Raw genomic sequence first — 8,678 nt, 5'->3', positions numbered from 1 at the left:
GTGCTGACGTGTGTGTGTGTCAGCCTACCTGGTGTGCTGACGTATGTGTGTGTCAGCCTACCTGGTGTGCTGACGTGTGTGTGTGTCAGCCTACCTGGTGTGCTGACGTATGTGTGTGTCAGCCTACCTGGTGTGCTGACGTGTGTGTGTGTCAGCCTACCTGGTGTGCTGACGTATGTGTGTGTCAGCCTGCCTGGTGTGCTGACGTGTGTGTGTGTCAGCCTACCTGGTGTGCTGACGTGTGTGTGTGTCAGCCTACCTGGTGTGCTGACGTATGTGTATCAGCCTACCTGGTGTGCTGACGTATGTGTGTGTGTCAGCCTACCTGGTGTGCTGACGTATGTGTGTATCAGCCTGCCTGGTGTGTTGATGGCGTCTAGGGAGAGTGCCCAGGAAGGTCAGAAACACATTGTAAAAGAAACATATACTGATACATAGTACATTACCCTAATATACTAACAAAGGAGCCCCATAGCCAGGTGCTGACGTACAGTGTACACACACACACACACACACACGCCAGGTGCTGACGTACAGTGTACACACACACACACACACACACACGCCAGGTGCTGACGTACAGTGTACACACACACACACACACACACGCCAGGTGCTGACGTACAGTGTACACACACACACACACACACACGCCAGGTGCTGACGTACAGTGTACACACACACACACACACACACGCCAGGTGCTGACGTACAGTGTACACACACACACACACACGCCAGGTGCTGACGTACAGTGTACACACACACACACACACGCCAGGTGCTGACGTACAGTGTACACACACACACACACACGCCAGGTGCTGACGTACAGTGTACACACACACACACACACGCCAGGTGCTGACGTACAGTGTACACACACACACACACACGCCAGGTGCTGACGTACAGTGTACACACACACACACACACACACACACACACACACACACACACACACACACACACGCCAGGTGCTGACGTACAGTGTACACACACACACACACGCGCCAGGTGCTGACGTACAGTGTACACACACACACACACACGCCAGGTGCTGACGTACAGTGTACACACACACACACACACACACACACACACACACACACACACACACACACACACACACACACACACACACACACACACACACACACACACACACACACACACACACACACACACACACACGCCAGGTGCTGACGTACAGTGTACACACACACACACACACACACGCCAGGTGCTGACGTACAGTGTACACACACACACACACGCCAGGTGCTGACGTACAGTGTACACACACACACACACACACACACACACACACACACACACACACACACACACACACACACACACACACACACACACACACACACACACACACACACACACACACACACACACACACACACACACACACACACACACGCACGCCAGGCCCTGAGCCACAACAGATAACCAGCAGCTGGTGGCAAGCAAGAGCCACTCTCTCACTCTCATATATATAATTATTAACCAAACAAAAATGACTGACACGACATCTCAGTGTGAGAGTAACAAGTGGCCAACGCTCCGGGCGCATTGTAAACACAACAGATGCATTGTAAACACAACAGATGCATTGTAAACACAACAGATGCATTGTAAACACAACAGATGCATTGTAAACACAACAGATGCATTGTAAACACAACAGATGCATTGTAAACACAACAGATGCACTGTAAAAACAACAGATGCATTGTAAACATAACAGATGCATTGTAAACATAACAGATGCATTGTAAACACAACAGATGCATTGTAAACACAACAGATGCATTGTAAACACAACAGATACATTGTAAACACAACAGATGCATTGTAAACACAACAGATGCATTGTAAACACAACAGATGCATTGTAAACACAACAGATGCATTGTAAACACAACAAATGCATCGTAAACACAACAGATGCATTGTAAACACAACAGAAGCACTGTAAACACAACAGACGCACTGTAAACACAACAGATGCATTGTAAACACAACAGATGCATTGTAAACACAACAGATGCATTGTAAACACAACATATGCATTGTAAACACAACAGATGCATTGTAAACACAACATATGCATTGTAAACACAACAGATGCACTGTAAACACAACAGAATCACTGTGAACGCAACAGACGCACTGTAAACACAATAGACGCATTGTAAACACAACAGACGCACTGTAGACACAACAGAAGCACCGTAAACACAACAGACGCACTGTAAACACAACAGACGCAGTGTAAACACAACAGACGCACAGTAAACACAACAGACGCATTGTAAACACAACAGAAGCACTGAAAACACAACAGACGCACTGTAAACACAACAGACGCACAGTAAACACAACAGACGCACTGTAAACACAACAAATTAACGACTCACCTGGCAGTATTCCCTCACAGGTGAGCCGAGCCGGCGTCGCGCCCCGTCCGTGGCGCGCTGGTGGACAAACTCGCCCATTCAAGTCCTCCCTCAACTCAGTTCGACTCCCTTGTGTTTCTTGCTGCTGTGCGACGACAGAAAACGGGAGGCGGAAAAGGTATAGTTAGTTTAATATAGTTTGCCTTATTTGTTACGCTCCCACCTCCCCATCCTCGGGGAGGTGGGGGAGGGGGACCCTTTACCTATCCTGTGGGTAGTAGGGGGAAAGATACATAGTCCAGTAGGGTCTAAAACCTGTACCCGCTATGAGTATTTTGACGTCACTCTCCGCGTGGACACCCTGTATAAAACACAATATTTCGTCTTTAATTTTCATTAGGTTAGGTTAAGTTATTTTAGGTTAGGTTAGGTTAAGTTAGGTTAGGTTAGGTTAGGTTAGGTTAGGTTAGGTTAAGTTAGGTTAAGTTAGCTTTAGGTTAGGTTAGGTTAGGTTAGGTTAGGTTAGGTTAAGTTAGCTTTAGGTTAGGTTAGGTTAGGTTAGGTTAAGTTAGCTTTAGGTTAGGTTAGGTTAGGTTAGGTTAGGTTAGGTTAAGTTAGGTTAGGTTAGGTTAGGTTAGGTTAGGTTAGGTTAGGTTAAGTTAGGTTAAGTTAGCTTTAGGTTAGGTTAGGTTAGGTTAGGTTAGGTTAGGTTAGGTTAGGTTAGGTTAGGTTAAGTTAGGTTAGGTTAGGTTAGGTTAAGTTAGGTTAAGTTAGCTTTAGGTTAGGTTAGGTTAGGTTAGGTTAGGTTAGGTTAGGTTAAGTTAGCTTTAGGTTAGGTTAGGTTAGGTTAGGTTAGGTTAAGTTAGGTTAAGTTAGCTTTAGGTTAGGTTAGGTTAGGTTAGGTTAGGTTAGGTTAGGTTAGGTTAAGTTAGGTTAAGTTAGCTTTAGGTTAGGTTTGGTTAGGTTAGGTTAGGTTAAGTTAGGTTAAGTTAGCTTTAGGTTAGGTTAGGTTAGGACAGTTTTGTTTATAGAGGAGCGATGCCGTAGAGGAGCCATTAATACACACATTATCGGGCATTATCCGGCCTTGTTCATTGCCAAGAACTGGGATAATGATGATGAGGCGAACTCAACATTCATACGTGCTTACTTCTCACGTGTGAATACAGTATTGTATACCACGTGTGTATACTTTTGTACCATGTGTATACTCCCTAAAGCCGCCACGTTGTTGATGAAACGTTGTGATCAAATGGAAATACCAGGTGATGAAGTGTTTGGTCACCCTCAAGACTCTAGAGGGGGAGGGGGCGAGCGCTGTACCGACTAAGCTACGAGCCAGCCACATTACAGAAGCACTTCAGAGGCACCCAAACCGCTGTCCAACGGAAACTTTATACTTTTCTCGGGGATGCCACTTGACAACTCAAGGAAATTTCCGTTAAAGGTCGAAGATTTATACAAAAATTAGTATCAATTAAGAGACTAAAACAATAAAAACCTGTTCAAAATATATAAATATTAAAAAGCAAAAATATATTCACAAAATTGAGAATTAAATGTAAATCAAAAGACGTAACGAGGTAGTTGGAGAAGACAATATAAGTGTGTGTGAACAAGAGGGTCGAGGACTGTGAGTTGTTCAACTGTGGTGTCATTGTGGCGACGTGAACACTTTCCCAGTTGTTGAGGGGCAGTTTAGAACACGTGGAGGGCAGTATAGTGATATACCCTGTGAGTGTGAGGGAGGCTCGTGCCTGTGAGTGTGAGGGAGGGTCGTGGCCTGTGAGTGTGAGGGAGACTCCTGCCTGTGAGTGTGAGGGAGGGTCGTGCCTGTGAGTGTGAGGGAGGCTCGTGGCCTGTGAGTGTGAGGGAGGCTCGTGGCCTGTGAGTGTGAGGGAGGCTCCTGACTGTGAGTGTGAGGGAGGCTCCTGCCTGTGAGTGTGAGGGAGGCTCGTGGCCTGTGAGTGTGAGGGAGGCTCCTGCCTGTGAGTGTGAGGGCGACTCCTGCCTGTGAGTGTGAGGGAGGCTCGTGGCCTGTGAGTGTGAGGGAGGCTCGTGGCCTGTGAGTGTGAGGGAGGCTCGTGGCCTGTGAGTGTGAGGGAGGCTCGTGGCCTGTGAGTGTGAGGGAGGGTCGTGGCCTGTGAGTGTGAGGGAGGCTCGTGGCCTGTGAGTGTGAGGGAGGCTCCTGCCTGTGAGTGTGAGGGCGACTCCTGCCTGTGAGTGTGAGGGAGGCTCGTGGCCTGTGAGTGTGAGGGAGGCTCGTGGCCTGTGAGTGTGAGGGAGGCTCCTGCCTGTGAGTGTGAGGGAGGCTCCTGCCTGTGAGTGTGAGGGAGGGTCGTGGCCTGTGATTGTGAGGGAGGCTCGTGGCCTGTGAGTGTGAGGGAGGCTCCTGCCTGTGAGTGTGAGGGAGGCTCCTGCCTGTGAGTGTGAGGGAGGCTCCAGCCTGTGAGTGTGAGGGAGGCTCCTGCCTGTGAGTGTGAGGGAGGGTCGAGGCCTCACAGTAATCTCAACAGTAGTAGCAGAAGACGCCCCCTTGCCTCAGGGACAAACCTATAAGGTAAGAGATATGTTGTTGTTGTTGTTAAAGATTCGCTACCTGGAACAAAGTTCCAAGTAGCACGGGCTATGGTGAGCCCGTAGTAAGAGAAATACCCACGTCCTCACAGACACGGTGGCACAGGCACCAGCAGGTAACCCCCCCTCCCCCCACCACCTATCCAACGGTACACCTCCAACAACAGAAAACGTAAACAACGGTACATCTGACGTCAAAAGATAAAGCATCTCTGTTTTTTATAAACACTTTCCAATAGTTTGACTACTGGTAAACACACGCTGGCACCGAATGTATGGATAAAGTTTGACTACTGGTAAACACACGCTGGCATCGAATGTATGGATAAAGTTTGACTACTGGTAAACACACGCTGGCATCGAATGTATGGATAACAAGTCTAAAAATGTTACCAAGTTCGTTTCGAACACGACGGCAGCTTTCAGTGCCCAAATGAAGGGGATTTTATATAAAGATCCTTTATGAACTGTTTTAAAAATATAAAAGATATGAAAGAAATATAATGTTGTGTAAACATAAAGATTGTCACCTGTTGCTCCCTAGTTCTATCATATATAGTCGTGTATATCCCTATAGTCATTTCATTTCAATAATCATGTCATATTGTCACTTGTCAGTCATATCATTTTCTTATTGTCGCCTCACATCTCATACTTTCTGCTTGTGATCCTTGTCTTGTGTTATATAATATATAGATCTTGGATAGCATGTCGATACACGAAAGCGCTTAGACTGATATCTCTACTTAAGTCACTTTTACACTCGTAAATATTGACCACTCACGATATCTTGTGCTTCTGGGAAGACGTCTGTGGAAGTTTGTACTGAGGGAGACTGATAAGATAGCTTACACACACGCACACACGCACATACACACACACACACACCACATTCAAGATTCTGAAGGGAATTGATAGGGTAGATAAAGACAGGCTATTTAACACAAGGGGCACACGCACAGGGACACAGGTGGAAATTGAGTGCCCAAATTTGTCAGAGTGGTTGACAAATGGAATGCATTAGGAAGTGATGTGGTGGAGGCTGACTCCATACACAGTTTCAAGTGTAGATATGATAGAGCCCAATAGGCTCAGGAATCTGTACACCTGTTGATTGACGGTTGAGAGGCGGGACTAAAGAGCCAGAGCTCAACCCCCGCAAACACAACTAGGTGAGTACAACTAGGTGAGTACACACACACTCACACAAACACACACACACAGTGGTGAATGTCTCAGCTACCAGTGGTGACAGCTACTGGTTCACCACTACCAGTGGTGAACTTGTAACACCACTATAATTGTAACACCACTATAAAATATATACTAAACTAATAATGTAAACACTACTACTTATCCTTAGTAACACTTCCTATCGGTTGCAGTTGGTAACACTGTTATTGAACACTGTAATATGAGCTGACATATGATGGTTACACCGGAACCAAAGGTACACTGCCAACAAGGAAATGCTAACACAGGATTAAAAACGCTGCCACCATCTGCCTTGACCATTGAAACTATATCAAGCAACGAGGCAAGAAACATTGCTTGACTTGGAGAGTACTTTCTATAACTGTCATTAATTATGGGACGGTTGTCAGTCACTATATCCAAAAGGCTAAGAGGATTCAACAATTGACACAGACGGGAAATTTAACAAGAGTTTATTGAGACCAAAATTATGCTAATCACCACTTATAAATCCTACTCTAACACTGGCCAAGAGTTAAGAAATTTAGACATGGAACAAAACCTCAGAGATCACACACATTACCTTAAGACCTCTGTCTCTCCATCCGGTGGATTCACTGTCTCTCCCTGGCTGTGAGATGTTCTTCACAGACCCACCCTCGACCCTGGTGTCCCGCACTCTGTCTCTAAGTCTCTACAGGACCAATATATATACACACCCCAAAAAAGGGGGAAGGGGGAGATTTGCTGTTGCTACCTACACCAAAAATGCAAGGGGGTCGGGCCACACGTGCACAAACACTTAAGAATTTTCAATTAAGCTTGTTTGACATTCACCATACACTGTTCAAGAGAGGAATTATTAATTACGTGTTTGGCTGACCTCTGACCTGGCTAAAAGGGGGAGATCCATAGATGTTTATACTTAAGAATCTGGGGTCTAATTCCATTGCAATATTTGACAAGAGTATCATGAAATATTACATACTTGAAACTAGCTGACTAAGACTAACCCAGGAGTTTGTTAATCAACATACAAGATAATCCAAAGGTCATCTGGGCTGACCTCTTGGAGAAGGCTTCCCTGGGTGTGAACTCTAATGGGGGGGGGGTCATGCGTGTTACAAACTCAGCGGCCAGGGGTCTGGTAGCTGAGTGGACAGCGCGCAGGACTCATAATTCTGTGGCCCGGGTTCGATTCCCGGACCAGGGAAAAACAAATGGGCAAAATTTTCTTTCACCCTGAATGCCCCTGTTACCTACCAGTAAATAGGTACCTGGGAGTTAGACAGCTGTTGTGGAGCTGCTTCCTGAGTGTGTGTGTGTGTGTGAAAAAAAAATAGTTAGTTAATAGTTAGTAACAGTTGAGAGGCGGGCCGAAAGAGCAGAGCTCAACCCCCGTAAGCACAACTAGGTGAACCAGTAGCTGTAACCACTGGTAGCTGAGACATTCACCACTACTCACCTAGTTGTACTAGGTGAGTAGTGGTGTAATTATTATTACAAGTAATTAAATTAGGTGAAGGGAGCAGGATACAAGATATTATCTGGGAGGTGAAATCCTGCAAGAGTCAATCATAAGATAGCTAGTATAAGAACTGCCTTTAGAAACTTATGTAAAGAATCATTCAGAACCTTGTATACCACTTATTTAACATGGGTGGAACACGAACAAGGGGACTCGGGTGGAAACTTAGTACCCAAATGAGTCACATAGACATTAGAAAGTTTTTTTTCAGTGTAAGAATAGTTAACAAATGGACTTCATTACGCAGTGATATGGTGGAGGCTGACTCCATACACAGTGTCAAATGTAGATATGATAGAGCCCAGTAGGCTCAGGAATCTGTACACCAGTTGATTGACAGCCGAGAGGCGGGACCAAAGAGTCAAAGCTCAGCCCCCGCAAGCACAACTAGGTGAGTACAGCTAGATGAGTACGCACAAAGTGAGGGGCGAAGAGTCGGACTGGCGTGGAGCAACAAGCGGGGTGCCTTAAGGAGCGGTGCTGGAACCCATACTATTCCTCATTTATGTAAACAACTTGACTGCAGGAGTCAAGTCTTTTATGTCAATGTTTGCAGATGATGCAAAACTAATGAGGAGGGTTGAGACAGATGAGAACTGTAAGATTCTCCAGGATGACTTGAACAGGTTGCAGATATGGTCTGAGAAATGGCTGTTAGAGTTCAACACTAAGACGTGCAAGGAGATGGAAATGGGAACAAGATCCAGAAAACCGAAAGGCCAACATACTATGAAGGGAAACTACTCCCCTATAACGTCTAGAGAAAAAGACCTGGGAGTGGACATAACACCAAACTTAACTCCAGAGGCTCATATAAATAGAATAACATCAGCCGCATACTCTACTCTGTCAAAAGTCAGAACATCCTTCAGAAACTTGAATCAGGAGGCTTTTAGATCACTGTATACCACCTATGTGAGGCCAGTCTTAGAGTATGCCGCCCCATCGTGGAGGCCCCCATCTTA

Source organism: Procambarus clarkii, chromosome 22 (genome assembly GCF_040958095.1).
Source record: "Procambarus clarkii isolate CNS0578487 chromosome 22, FALCON_Pclarkii_2.0, whole genome shotgun sequence".
NCBI classification, from domain to species: domain Eukaryota; kingdom Metazoa; phylum Arthropoda; class Malacostraca; order Decapoda; family Cambaridae; genus Procambarus; species Procambarus clarkii.
The sequence above is the reverse complement of the archived record's forward strand: the minus strand, read 5'-3'. Positions refer to the sequence as shown.